General features: G+C 40.7%; 1 pseudogene; it reads left to right on the forward strand.

Annotated features, from left to right (window-relative positions):
• The first annotated feature begins 276 nt into the window (after window positions 1-276).
• On the forward strand, window positions 277-12,726 carry LOC139662343 (putative nuclease HARBI1; annotated as a pseudogene).
• Window positions 12,727-15,911: the final 3,185 nt, after the last annotated feature.

Raw genomic sequence — 15,911 nt, forward strand, 5'->3', positions numbered from 1 at the left:
CTATATTACAGTGACCCTGCATTATATCAGCCAAGGCAAGATGAAGCAAAAGGTCCTGAGAACAAAGGCTGCCTCCCAAGCTCAGACAGGAACAGTGGTAGCAGAAGAAATAGAGGATATTCCTTGAGGAGTTTGGAGTGAAGGAGAAGATAGTGGCAGTCACTGTAAATAATGCTGCTAATATGGACGTTGCGGTGAGACATTTCAACATATTTTGCACATACGCTTAACCTGGGCATCGAGAATTCTGTTGTGCTGTGAATGAAGAGGTCCTCCATGGCCAATATCGTGCTCAAGGAGAAGCAGGGCCTCCTCTGTAAGAACTCTTCATATTTCCTTAATATGATTGTATTGAAACGTTTGTTTGTTTGTTTATTTATAAGGACAACACACATTAATCAACATTTCTGTAAATGTGCCAGTGTTAGCCAGCTGGCTAATTTTCAACTGCAGTCCTTTGGCGAGATGTTTTAAAACCTATAAAGTGATCAAATTTACAGAACGAAGACAGCAAGACACCATAGAGACAGCAACAGCAACAAAACAAGAATTCTCAACACAGATCACAAGCCATGCAGAGCAACAGGAAACAGAAAAACATCAGTACAATAATACAACAACAATAAAACAACAAACACCATTTCAGCACATAGTCATGCAAGCAACACGAAGCAACAACACACAGCCAAGCAATACTGACCACAACCATCTAAGCCATGCAAAGCTGGCCGCCTGGCAATGGGCAAAGGACATGGGACAAGTTAGCAGCAGGTTAGCCAGTAATAACAACAATAATGATAAAATGAGCAATGTACTATGTAGATTAGAAATGTTCACATGTCTGACTTTTCAAAAGCCAGGCCTTGAGACTTTGTGTGAAGGTGTGGTAGGTGGTACAGTTTCTTATTTCAGTTGCTAGGGTGTTCCACAACTGAGAAGCTCTTACAGAAATGCATGATGGGCTGAAGGAGCTGGACCTGAAAGGCATTACACAGTCCCCTCTCAGAGCAGATCTTGTAGATCTGTTGTTTGAAATTTTCTGCTTAATAAAAGTAAGTGGTGGAGGAGCCTTGCCATTTAGGATCTTAAAGATCAGGCAGGTGTCAGTGTAGTTCATTAGATTTTCCCAGCTAAGGATGTCATATTTGCCAAGAATATTGCAGTGATGGTAAGTATTGGGTTTTCTGTCTAACACTTTGAGAGCCTGCTTGTACAGAGAGAGAATGGGCTTCAGTGTTGTAATTTTGCTTGAGTCCAGCTTGTCATACAGTCAGTGGTGGCAAGTAACTATGTACATTTACTCAAGTACTGTACTTAAGTACAATTTTGAGATACTTGTACTTTACTTTATACTTCCACTCCACTACATTTCAGAGGGAAATATTGTACTTTCTACTCCACTACATTTATTTGACAGCTTTAGTTACTTTTCAGATGGAGATTTGACACAATGGATAATATAACAAGCTTTTAAAATACAACACATTGTTAAAGATGAAACCAGTGGTTTCCAACCTTTTTGGCTTTTGACGTCTTACAAAAAGCAGTGTGTAGTCGGGGTCACATTTCAGATGTCTATGAGTTGTTAACAGCTCCACCAAATAGTGATTTTCCCCTCTAAACCTCACATGGTTTCATTTCAATAAATGTTCAAATGATCCAATATTTCAGCAAAAATCAAAGATTAGAGAAAAAGTCCAAAAACTGAAAACAGATTTGTGTGTCAGAACTTAGTTTTTTCTTCTTTCCTCTCCCATTAATCATCTCACGACCCCTCAGATTTATCTGGTGACCCTTTGGAGGGGCCCGACCCCTAGGTTGGGAACCACTGGACTAAACTAGCTAACTGTATATAAAGTAGTTCAAACTAGCTCCACCTCCAGCAGCTACAACAGTAACATGCTGCTTACACACTGATGCTTCAGTATTAATAATCTAATGATGTCATATAATAAAATATCAGTCAGAGGGACCAAACCACTACTTTTACTTTAATACTTTAACTACATTTTGCTGCTAATACTTATGTACTTTTACTTCAGTAGGATTTTTCATGCAGGACTTTTACTTGTAATGGAGTATTTTTTACATTGCTGTATTGGTACTTTTACTTAAGTAAAGGATCAGAGTACTTCTTCCACCACTGCATACAGTATGTTACGTATGTTATCACTGTGTTGTCATTGTTTTATTATCATTTGGTGTCATTTGTGTTTATATCTCAGACCTGCCCAAGCATTCATTGCTCTTAGACGTTAAGACACAATGGAACTCCTTGTTCCTAATGATCAAACACTTCCTGGAGCAGTACCCTGCCATCCAAGCCCTGCACCCAAGACTCAGAAGCCCAATGGAGAGGGACAGGTATTCCACACTTGAATAAATGAGTGAACTATTAAAATCCTCATTTTTTTTTTTTAGATAAAGGAATTTAGATTGTTGTTATAGTTTGCTTTTTAATAACCATTTATTGCAGACTGGAACGAATCAACAACGATGACTACAGGAAGGCAGAGGAGTTTGTGAAGGCTATGCATGTCCCATACACTGAGTGTGTCTGGTGAAAAAACTCCCACCTGTGGGAAGATTTTGCTGATCTTGCAGAACCCACTGGATCACTTCGCTGTCCAGGAAGATGACACTGCATTTTTGTGATGCATCAAGGACAAGGTTTGGAGTGACCTGTCTAGACGGTACCAGGTAAGCTTTTGGTAAACTCACACTGAAAGATATACACATTCTTAGTTATACATTTCATTTTCCTGATGTTGTCGTTAAACATTGTTCTCTTATGTTTATCATTAAAATGATGACGGCATCCAGAGCTTTCTGCATGAGGCTACAGTGATGGACCCCAGAGTAAGGCCGTCTGTGAGTGAGGAAGGCAGCAGTGGCAGAAAAGCTATTTGACAGTTACTTGCATGTGATACAGCACAGCATCTATTGCAAGACCTTCCCTCTTTGTGTCTGTGATACTTATTTCTTCCCCCGTAGCTCGAGACCCTGACTGTTTGAGACGTGACTGGTTAGGGCTATTGCTGGCCATGGTTAGAGGACCACAGGGTTGGTGAACAGAGATAAGGAAACTCGAAGGAGGGAGGCAGGACACCAGAAGATCAATTTATCCACTTAGTGGTATGTTTACTGAAGGAATCAGATGTGCTACAACCAGTGTTGGGAATAACTTTAATAATTAATAATTAATGTATTCCACTACTTTTGGCAGTAACTAGTAATGTAACTAATTACTTTTTCAAATTAAATACCGCAATTACAATTACTGAAATTTAAATGGGCTCGTTACTCATTACTGGATTATCCAGTTTATGTTCACTTTATGGTGGTGCAAGTGAATCAAAAGACTACCAACCTCCCTAGAGACTTTATTTCTCAGAAGCAACTAGCGACAAATCTGGAGACTTTTTCTGACCATAGAAAGCAATGTTAATGTGTTGAATCCCAAAGCATTTGGCAATAAATTGGTTTGGCTGATGCCGGTTTTCTCTACTTGCTTGTCTAATCCAGAGAGTCTGATGATCACAGCAGGAGGGGTCCACTTATAATTGTTACCGGCGTACGCTGAAATTGGCCCGGGTGGGCGGAGTCAGCACTTATATTAAAATGGGCTACGCCATGGCATGCATAACAAGTGCAGCATTAAATATTGATATGCAAATTATCGTATGACATCATCTGGCGACTTCTAGCGACTTTCTGAGCAGCCAATAGCTACTTTCCTTGGAAAAGAGTTGGCAGCACTGCTACCGGTGCGGTAACTTAGCCCACACAGTGAACTAATGTTTGATTTGAAGACCTGTAGAGGCTACAATAAATACACCTATCAAAACATATCTATTGTTTTATTGTTCCACTACTTACTTTTCATCATAGTTATAATGGGTACAATGATAGCTCAAATTTGACAGTTATCTTGTCCCACACTGTGCCACAGCAACACTAAAATAATATAGCTATGTGTAATAAGAGAACTGAAGCAGACATTTAAAAGTAACGCAGAAGTTACTTTCCCTAGTAACTAATTACTTTTATTATGCAGTAATTGGTAAAGTAATTCAATTACTTTTTGAGAGAAGTAACTAGTAACGGTAACTAATTACTCATTTTCAGTAACTTGCCCAACACTGGAAATAACCGCAGCAGTTGCTGTCTTTTTGCATAATTGATCTGTGCCACTATGCTCTGTTGCTGGGAGGTTACCAATTTTGCTGCCAGTGTTGTATATTTGGTGTGGTTGTAATTTGCTGCTCTAGTGTTAGCTGCTAGGATCAGCAAGGATGGTTCTAGCTTTCTTCCAGTGACTCACACTCTGTCTGAGCAGCCTGCCCTAGTCTGGCAAGCATTCAGCCAGTAGCTGAGCTGAGCTTGGAGAAGAGACTGCCACAGTGAAAGGAGGTTGTGTTATGCTGCGTACCAGATAGGGTGGCCAGTTGTCCGGGATTAGGCTGGACAGTCCGTTTCCTTAACCGCCTGTCCTCCATCTGGCACAACCTCTTGTTGGCAGTTGAAATGCCTACATATTGTATTCCTGTACATTATCGGCTCAAACATACATCAAATACAAATCTTGTGTTTCATTGGTTTAAAAGATGTAAACATAGCCAGCAGCAAGCCTACGGATGGCTCCATGCTTCATGATATACCTTATGAGTGAGCCGCATTCATAGCATAGTTGCCATGTCCGCTTATTATAAACAACTTGTTTTTTTTTTTAGAGTCTTGAAAATATTGGCAGTTGCATTTGGGTTGCGTTTTTTTTGGGCTTGCTTACAAAATGTCATTGCTTTTTTAAACATTCAGCCACCGAACGCACAGAAACAAAACAGTGAGGCAATCTCAGATGAAATATAAGCTGTCAATCATACTTGCAGCACCCGATCTCACAGAGCAGCCTCTCACCAACCTTCTCTCTCTCTCTCTCTCTCTCTCTCTGTCTCTCTCTTTCAAGTTCAAGTTCAAATCTGCTTTATTAGCCTGACAGGACAGAAACCTATGCTGCCAAAAGAATATAGTGTATAGATTCAGGTAATATAAATATTAACAGATGAGTCATAATAATTAAACAAAAACAATAAATATTAATGTATTGTTGATAATATAATAGAAAATTAAATCAATTTAATTCAAATCAATACAACTCATCCATTAAGTTGACTGGTAATCCCTTACATAACAGGCCATTAATTACGTAGTAATGACTGGAAATAACTAAGTAATATGTAAGTAAAATAGATGTAATAACTCGAAAGTCCATCAATGCTTCAGAGTAACGAAAATGCAGCAGCCCCTCACTGTTGTCAGAGGACTCTGACTAAATCAACAAATATACAACATGAACACAAACACCATCATCAGATCAGAGTACTTTTTTTTAATACATCTTTTTTTTTTAGTTTAATGTATGTTTAGTTTATGGTGCAGAAGTTGACTGTATGACATAAACCTAGTCATGCCTTTTTTTTTTATGCAGACAGGTTTAGTGTGTTTAAATAAATGAATGAAAAAAGTAATTCTGTTGAAAGACTTTTGAATATTGATGTGTTATCAACCTTTTACATGTGTTAATAGTCCAATTCCAATAGTTCAAGTAAATTATCAGTCACCCTAGTGACCACAGTGGTCAGTCCAGTTACCCAGGAATTTTGAGTCGAAGAGTTACAGGAATGTTGTGCCATAATGTTGAAATATTTTAATGAAATGTTGCCACAAAACATGTGTATGTTTTTAAAGCACGTTATCCTACTCCAAAATAAAAACATTCTGGGAACAAAAAAAAACAAACTTGTCCCGCTCTGCCCTAGATGCCAGGTTAGATGAACCTCTGTTGGTATGTAGAATATGCCTGCAGCAATCAAGATGCAGCTGTAAGTAACTTTAATAACGGGCCTCAGACTTCACTGCCATAAAGCAAAAATGGATTTCATAGTAGATTCAAATATTTTTTGCCATTCCCTTTCTTCTATTTATTGTCAAAATCACGTTACCCACTTCACCCGCCTCAACTAGGTCTCCTCCTTTTTGGTGGCCACACTAGTACCAGAGATGTTGGAAAGTCGGGATGGAAATGGAAAGGAACGAGCATCCATACGAGATTTCCAAGCAGGAAACTCAGTCAGATTTCTCACCCTCAAGGTTTCTGAGATGGTTTCTGACACCACATCAGCATCATGGCACACACTGTAAACACCATCAGCATAAATCAGCTTAAATCTATGAAAACACCTGTGTAGTAAATGGTTAAACATACATTTGAAATGCAAAGTTGCACTTACAGTGGCTAAAGTTCTATGTTAACTAGCTTGCTAAATGTCAAAATATCATTGACCTAACATTAGCTGCTGCATGTGGAAAAAGTATTTTACGTTGGGCAAAGAAAATCTTTCCGTGCCCATGTTTCTCCCCTGGTTTTTCCGAGCTGGACCACCGGAATGCAACAAGGTTGTAATTACAACCTACAAGCTGGGAATTCACTTCTGACTTTGAATGAAATGCAGCATTACAGAATAGTCAACCTCTCATGTCCTCCTGAGGAGCATGGCATGGCACCAAGAGCTTCCTGTCATCCAAAATCTTTAACACAAAGATAGCGGTTCTCAGCAAACTAAGCTAATGACAGATGAACAGATGAGTCCCATCTGGTTTCACTTGACACGCTGAAGCTTTGGGCATTTGACTAACAATGTGTTGACAACAATTTGTTCACAACAAACTCTCCCTCTGGGCTGGAACGTTAACATGCTGAAATGATTTTTTTTTTTTTTTTTTTATGATCTTGTTTCTTCTGTTGATACTGTTCCTCTAATTACTGTGTGTTGCTTTACTACTGCTTTACGACTTGCTTCTGCCTCTCCGACACTCAGTGGTGGAAGAAGTACTCCGATCTTTCACTTAAGTAAAAGTAGAAATACCACAGTATAAAAATACTCTGTTACAAGTAAAAGTCCTGCATTCAAAATGTTACTTAAAAGTACAAAAGTATTAGCATCAAAATGTACTTAAAGGAACAGAAGTAAAAGTACTCATTATGCAGAATGGCCCATTTCAGAATAATACAGTATATATTATATTATTGAATTATAATTATTGATGCATTAATGTGTAAGCATCACTTTAATGTTGCAGCTGGAAAAGGTGGGGCTGATTTCCACTACTTACAAGTATTCTATAATAATACATCACAATTCATTAGTTGATTATATTTTGTATTAATAATCTGAATCTGCAAAGTAACTAGTAACTTGTAGCAGAACCACAGTCTCCACAGCCCAGATGGATCTTTGAGTAATTTTCTTTCCCAGGAACAAAAATGCCTTTAAAGCTACAAAAGTGTCACCTTGACACTGAACAAGACTAAGGGGGGAGGGGGGGGGTCTCTTCCTCCCATTTACAGGTCTTATCTACAAGCCACATCAGACTGCAGGCTAGGATCCACACACACACACACACACACAGAGCCTCCTAGGCGTCAGAGAGTTTGATGAGACACTTTGGAATGTGTCCAAAATCAGGAAAAGTCTTCGATAAAGACTCATGAAACTTCGGTTATTACATTGCGATGGATCCTAATGTATATGTCTAATTTTATGTCTAACTGCCATGATTTATATAAGAGTTATTTGCATGGCGTACTCACAAAACCGTATAAAACCTTTCCTTTATACATCCCAATCAACGTGAAATTGAGCGCACATGCCCGCCTTGTCTCCTCCCAGAATTAACTATGCAAATGACTATAAATACGCCCCTCTTGTCACCTTCTTGTCAAAAACGATGGTGAATGTGCCTGTGTTCAGTGCCCCCCTCTCCAAATATGTCCAATGTGCTTTTACGCATGCAGTGTTTTTGTAAATAAAGGAAAAATTGCACAATTGAACTGATTCAAAGATTAAAAACAAAACCATATAGTGACGTGTGTGGGAGATTTCGACTCACCAGAAGGCCTGTGTAGGCCTGCATGAATGTTTTATTAGTATGATATCCAGTATACAGGGATGTTGATGATTATAGCGAACAAGCATATGATGTCAGTGTTTTTAATGAGAAGTATATTGACACCATTATTTGATTATGTACGAATTTCTAGATTAGAGCTTTTTTATTGAATGTTTGAGGTCATGAGAACACCATTATTTTTTATCAGAATTTGAGGTCACGTTAACACCATTATTTATGTACATATTTCTAGATTAGAGCTTTTTTATTGAATGTTTGAGGTCATGAGAACACCATTATTTTTTATCAGAATTTGAGGTCACGTTAACACCATTATTTATGTACATATTTCTAGATTAGAGCTTTTTTATTGAATGTTTGAAATCATGAGAACACCTGTATTTTTTATCAGAATTTGAGGTTACGTTACCAAGCAGAAGAAGCAATTAAAAATAATGATGTATTATGATGAAGGAAAGTTAGGGGAGTTATTGAAGGAGGTATCTGTTATTAAGCCCCACAAAAGGTGGGGCGTATTAAAGAATATAAAAGGATGAAGAAACATAAATCAAGTTAGTTGCTCCATGGACTGACTCGGTTTACTGTACTTGATTTTGCAGTAAACCTATTTCATATTGAACTCTACTGAATCTGTTTGATTATTTGATTACTGAGAAACTCAAAGTGTGGCAGAGGACCTGAAGACATTTTGGCCCAGCTGAAGGTTTTTCTCCTTCTCCCTCACATGTCCAGTGTTCGCAGTGCTGCCGCTCCAAATATGGCAATTTGTGGCATTTGTTTCTACACTACATTTTTTTTTAGTTTTACGCACGGGTGGCCTTTCCTTTCTTATCGTTCAGTCCCGCAGTCCGGTGGTTTGTGTGAGCAGGTACTGCACACAGATCGTTTGGACATCACACAGTTGTTCCAGGACTTATTTCCGAGTGCATCTGCCCACCCGACACTGCGTTTTCTTCCCAGGCGAGATGGATCTGTGCGTCATGGATCTCTGTGCGCAACTGTACAGTCCCTGACGTGCGTTAACATCTCCATGTCACATAAACAAAGAAAACTGTCCAGTTTACTGCCGATCTAGGTTTTGGCACTGTGAGTAAGGCCTGATGTCATCTGTGGGAAATTAGTTTGACGAGCCGGAGGAGAGAGAGACGCGCATTCACACAAACCAACGTGGCGATATAGCGGAGAGTGCCTGTATCTATTTCCTAAGTGTTTTTTTTTCATTCATTTAAAACCCTCATATTTAGGAAAAGTTATGGAAGGAGATAAAAATAGCATTTTCCTCCAGTGTTGGAGGAACTAAAAATTGAAATTAACAATGCCAGATGGGTTTTGGCCTTTCTAATGTTAAACATTATCCACATAACCAAACTGTTATGGTGTATCAGCGGAAATAATTCTGGTTTTTCATAGACTACTTCATAGACAGAGCACAGTGAATTGAGTGAAAACGTTATTTTGAAACATTTATACATGAGGCCCCGAGTGTCTTTCCTGTAGGTACTGTGAAGAACATGAGCCCGGACACGCCGCAAACCCATGTGGGTATTGTGGCTGTCCACCAGGAGCACATCTCCGTACTGCTGATGAGTCGGGCGTGAGGTCCAAGGTTAAGGTAAGGGTGGGAGATACCAAGTTTAGTGAGTCCTGTCAACATACAGCGGTAAAACCCGTATTTTGAAAAGAAAAAACGTATTTAAAATAAATACAAAATACAACCATTTAAAGTTGTATGTCCCTCCCTTAAAGCCAAAATAAAAAACACAAGTCCCTCCCCAGTGCTTAAAAAATTATTTAACGTGCCTCCCCTGTTTTGCACCACCCTCTCCCCTCTCATAAATAACGAACAGTCCCTTACTAAATTCTAAATTTGATATTTTCGACTCTACACACTACAAACTTAAGTTATCAAATAAAGGTAGTGGAGTAAAAAGTACAATATTTCACTCTGAAATGTAGTGGAGTAGTGGAGGAGTAGCATAAAATAGTAATACTCAAGTAAAGTACAAGTACCTCAAAATTGTACTTAAGTACAGTATTCAAGTAAATGTACTTAGTTACTTTCCACCTCTGCCAACACTACAGATGCTTTCTGCTTTGCTTCTGCCTGCTTATCTATTTTTCGGCAATATTTTCCTGTTTTTCCGGCTGCAATGCACAAAATTATGACTAATTCTACAGGATTACAGTGATCAGAGGTCATGATCACCTATTTTCAAACTTTTTCACCATTTGGGATTACACGATGCCTCCTCACACTCTGGAATCTCTAAAATGCTCAGACTGCCATAAACTGCTACAGAAGACTGCTTTACTAGAAACCAGAATGTTTGCATTGGAAAATGACAGAGAACGTCATGACACACTTCCAATGTCTTCAGTCGGTGAGTTACAACAGCCTAGAACTCGGGCTCAGAGTGCTAATGAAGTGCCAGCATTGAATGATTCCATAACCTTCCCAAAACTTGGTAAACCTGAAACAGTACCAAAGAAACTAACTGAACAGACTGAGGTTGTGTTCGGAATGGTTCACTCGTTCACTCATTCACTCACTTACTATTCCCTATGGAGTGTTTGTCAGATAGTCAACTATATGGGCAACGGCCAAACTTTGTTTGGCCGTTGCCGATTATGTATCGATTTTGCAGTTTTGAATATTAAATCACAAATTGTTGAAATTCTAATGATGTGCAAGTGTGATTTTGTCACTACGGCGCTGTCTCCTAATAACAAGCTGTACAATAAGTTGCACAATAAGATCGTGCTAGTCGCTAGCTCGTGAGCTAGTTAGCTCACGAGCTAGCGACTAGCACCAGCTTTCATATTACCTCCTGTATCGGTGGCTAAAGGAGTTAGCTACAACGATGATTCCTGTAGCTGTTTTGCTGCTGTTGGGTCAATTTATGCTTTTCAGGCAAAAACGGAGGCGAACTCTAACTCGAATTAGACGTCTAAGACGTCTTTTGTTGATTCGCCGACGCTGTCAACCGGTAAATAGACCAACTTCTATTAGCTAACATGTTAGCTAGCTTTAAGGTAAACCCTATTGGCTTTCTGGTCAGTTGGCTAATGTTCATGAATACTAGTCAAGTAATTTACGGTGTTAATTTACATTAGTTGAAAATAAACGGAACACTAAGTATAATTATCAACACATCGGCAAACATAATTAGTATACTGTAGGCTACTTTATTAGTGTTCCATTTACCCCTTGTGATAGACAACTAAATTGTGACAGTTGTGTAGAAACATTTATTAATTTGTTAACACTTAAACATGAATTTATAAACACTTAAACATGAACACTAACATTTATGAACATAAACATTTATGAATTTTAACAATGTTATTAAATGCCATCATAATGTTAATTTTAGTTGGAGCCCCAGACCACATATTGCAACCTAAATGCCACCATGCCAGTCCTTTGTCTGTACATGGATGAAGATGCAGACTTGAAGCTAGATTACAGGCTTAACAGGGCAGCACCTGATTGGAATGCTCCGTAGCCAACAGGATCATGGATGGGGCCATTACCTCGAGGTGCTGCTCTTTGTATTTTGGTTAGCCAGTGCCACCTCCTATCGTGTGGTGTTGAGGAGTTTCGACATCCCACAAACAACTGTCCATGATATGGTGCACAGGGTTGCCAAGAAGCTGCTGAAAATTAAGAACCTTGTCATACATTTCCGGAGCCACGCTGACCTGGAGAATATTGGAAATGGATTTGCTCGGCTCGCTGGCTCCCCGGCCTTCTCCAGGGTAGTGGGCAGCATTGATGGCTGCCAAATCTGAATAAAACCCCCCTCTGTGGATGCCCAGTGCTACCTAAATCGAAAGTTGTTTCATTCTGTTCAGCTTCTGGCAATCTGCGACCACAACGGGATGTTCATGGATATTTTTACCGGATACCCAGGGTCTGTCCATGATTCAAGGGTCCTCAGAAACAGCCCACTGTACATGCAGCAGCTGTACCAGAGGGCTTCAACATCCTTGGGGATGGTGGGTATCCATGCCTGTCAGTGCCCATTGTATTTGTATTTTTTATACTTTATTATCCCCGTGGGGAAATTTGTCCTCTGCATTTGACCTATCCTATACACAACACTAGGAGCAGTGGGCAGCCGCAGTACAGCGCCCGGGGACCAACTCCAGTTCTTTTGCCAGTGCCTTGGTCAGGGGCACTGACAGGAGTATTAACCCTAACATACATGTCTTTTGATGGTGGGAGGAAACCGGAGCACCCGGCGGAAACCCACACAAACACGGGGAGAACATGCAAACTCCACACAGAAAGGACCTGGGATGGACCGGAGTTCGAACCCAGGACCTTCTTGCTGTGAGGCAACAGTGCTAACCACTGAGCCACCGTGCCTCATCATTCCCTACAAAGAGCCAGTACGCCTTGCTGTTTCCAGGAGGTTCAACCACCATCACGCCAAGGCCAGGTCACTAATTGAACGGTCATTTGGCATCATGAAAACCCGCTGGAGATCAATTTTCTTCAAGTCACTGGAGGTGAAGCCAACCTTCGCGGTTGAAGTCATCGCTTGTTGTGCAATATTACACAACATCTGTGTTTCCAATGGAGACATTATGGAGCCAGCCGAGGAGGTCTTCAGGCCTGATGACAACAACGACGAGCCACATCTCCACCAGGATCAGCAGCGTGGGGAGCAGATCAGGGAGCAAATGGCAGCGGCTGTTTCTGCTCCAGATGGTCTGGTGGCAGCTCTGGAGGTCCACGATTATATTTAACCAAAAAAAAAGGAAATGGGAGTTAGTCCAGTCCCCCTCTCTCTCTCTCACTGCATTGGATGTTATCTGGTTGTTTCACAAAACATTTCTAATATCCTTTAACGAACGCCAGTCAAGATGGTTTTGTAACTAGTTTACTTGGTCTAAAAGATGGACACACAGCATTGCAAAAGTGTGTTTGCACGACATGGTTCATGATAATCAAAACTCAAATCAAAACTGCCCTACTCTCAAATGTGTTTTTCTCTATTAAACTTTGTTATTCATAACACTAATATGTTGCTATTACTCACAAGATTATGTTGGTCCATGCCCCTCTGCAACAGCAGGTGTAACACTTACCTCAAAATCTGTGAGATTTAAAGCCATCTTCAGTCAGTCTCACTCTCCTCTGCCTTCTGCGTTTCTCTCTCCAGAAACTCCAGGACAGGGTCTCCTCGCTTCCTCTTTGCTGGCCCTTGCCCTGACTCCTCTGTCTCCTCCTGTCCTGCTGCAGGGTCAGGGGACGCTGTTTGGGCATCAGAGGGGGCCACTGCAGTAGCCCGGGAATTTCCCCCCCAAGCTGAGGCAACAAGGACAGGGGGCCGAATAGATGGCCTCCCCCCAAGGCCCTCTTCCATAAGGGGGTACCATTTCCAGGACCCCGCAGTGGCTTCCCCTGACTGTCCCCTGGCCAGTTGGTGGTTTTTTGAGTTCCTTAAAATTATCAATGCATGGACTTGTCAAAAACTGATATAATAAGGCACAGTATTGTCACTACAGGAATGATTCTTAAACTGTAGTAGATAGATAGATAGATAGATATAGATAGATATAAACTTTATTAATCCCTTGGGAGGGTTCCCTCGGGAAATTCTGGTTTCAGCAGTGCACAGCACAGACAGCACAACAGTACAGTAAAAAGCACACAGATCAAAAATAAATAGTAATAAAATAGTAATAAAATAGTAATAAAGGCTAGTGCCAACAACATATTGCACCCAAGACGTAATGCACACCAGGAAGACAATTGCACGTGTATGTAGATTGCAGATTACAGATTGCAAAGATTGCACAGACCCAAGAAGAGCCCAGCAGCATTAATGCTCAATGCTCATCCCCAGTACAAGCATTGTGCTAAGAGCTGAGGCAAAACAGACCTTGTATGTTTTTTTCAGGTTCCCCCACTTTTTGGCTGCTCTGGCTGGGTACCACCCCCTCCAGACCCATTTCAATTTCACAATCCTAGGTAACACAAGCAAAGTATTACTTAAATTTGCATTCATCAAATGACGTGTTAAAATAACATTAATATTATAAAGCTTTGTGGCTAAATCCTTTATGAACAATAAGGTCATAACTGTTACAGGTAAGTAAATTAATTTCCCTATGAACTGTACAGACTTACAGATGATGATGGACTGATAAGCACTGGTAAACAGTGTTTAAGACTAACATTATTTGACAAAAGTATTAAATTCAGTAGGGAAAATAACGTATCACTCAAAAGATTGTTATACACCGTATTATAGCTCTTACTCCCATCCATGAAGGGCCCGGAAAATACAGCCGTGTGTTTCAGCCGGAGCTTTATGAGGCTTTCCACGTCCTCATCAGTCCCTTGGAATAAAGTGAGGGAGGAGTGGATATTTTATTTTAGTTAGGAAAAGAAGAAAAACGCACACCTATGTAAGTGAGGTGCTGGCTGACAAGGTAGACGTCAAAAGAAGGGAGAAGCCACACATTCATAACGTCGATTATAATAAAATTAAAACTTTAACATTGGAGTTACGAGTGTGCGGCTTCTCCATTCTTTTGATATTTTAGATTAGCTAACACAGGCAGAGGCTAATGAACAAACGGGATATTTCACATAATACTGTTTTTTTCCACACTCCCAACGCACACATTTTCAGTTTTTTTTTGTGGCAAATTTGGCCAATTTACAACTATAGGCTACTGATACAAGGCCATAGAAATATATTGAGTCAGTCATTGCTACGGTTGCTATAAAATAATGGCGAGGCAGGACAAATATTTCTTTATATAGCACATTTCAAACGTAATGGCCCTTACTGGGCTTTACAAAAACCTGCAAAAGCTAGTCCACTACCGTGTTAAATACAGAAAAGGCAGCTAGCTTACTTACATTTGTAAACGAAATGGCCGCCTTCTGCCATCTTCACGACTCTCCTTCTTATTTGGTAAGACACGACCGCATTGCATTGTGGTATATGGGAGAAATTGTAGGGTACATTGTCTGTTCACTAGACAATGGGTATTTTATAGTGAACTATATAGTGAATCAAATTAACCGTTGAGAATTCGGACACTAGTAGAAAATGGCGAACACACTATATAGTCCACTATTTCTGTAATAGGGAACAGTTTCGAACAGAGCTTGAGTCTACTACCCACTGGTATACGCTCGGCGCAAAGCCCAAAAATAAACACACAAATAGACAGCAGACTCAAAATTCAAATAAGAGACTCCAGTATTGAATCTGTGTGAATCAGAAATGGCGACCGCTATTGATCATTTGCACAAGGAAGAACGGTGACGGACTAAGGTCCATCCATCCATCCATCCATCTTCAACCGCTTATCCGAGGTCGGGTCGCGGAGGTAGCAATTCCAGTAGGGGGCCCCAAACTTCCCTTTCCCTGGCCACATTAACCAGCTCTGACTGTGGGATCCCAAGGCGTTCCCAGGCCAGCGTGGAGATGTAATCCCTCCACCTCCTCCCAGCTGGACGTGCCTGGAAAACCTCCCTAGGGAGGCGACCAGGAGGCATCCTTACTAGATGCCCGAACCACCTCAACTGGCTCCTTTCTATGCGAAGGAGCAGCGGCTCTACTCTGAGTCCCTCAGAGGTGACCGAGCTTCTCACCCTATCCCTAAGGGAGATGCCAGCCACCCTCCTGAGGAAACCCATTTCGGCCACTTGTATCTGCGATCTTGTCCTTTCGATCATGACCCATAGTTCACGACCATAGGTGAGGGTTGGGATGAAGATTGCCCGGTAGATTGAGAGCTTTGCCTCGACGGACTAAGGTGCACACAGATAAAGGGTTAAAGTCAAAGGCTTGGACGGACAAAAAGCCTGGCCCCCCAGTGGAGCAGACACCTGTGCCGGACATTCTCATTGTTGGAGACGCCGCTATCAGAAACATAAGCGGTAAGATGATCAAAACATGTTGTTTTCC

The sequence above is a fragment of the Centroberyx affinis genome, unplaced genomic scaffold, assembly GCF_046629955.1.
Source record: "Centroberyx affinis isolate AG114_WGS23_722 - 3 ecotype Tasmania unplaced genomic scaffold, CSIRO-AGI_Caff_v1 ptg003766l_1, whole genome shotgun sequence".
NCBI lineage: Eukaryota > Metazoa > Chordata > Actinopteri > Beryciformes > Berycidae > Centroberyx > Centroberyx affinis.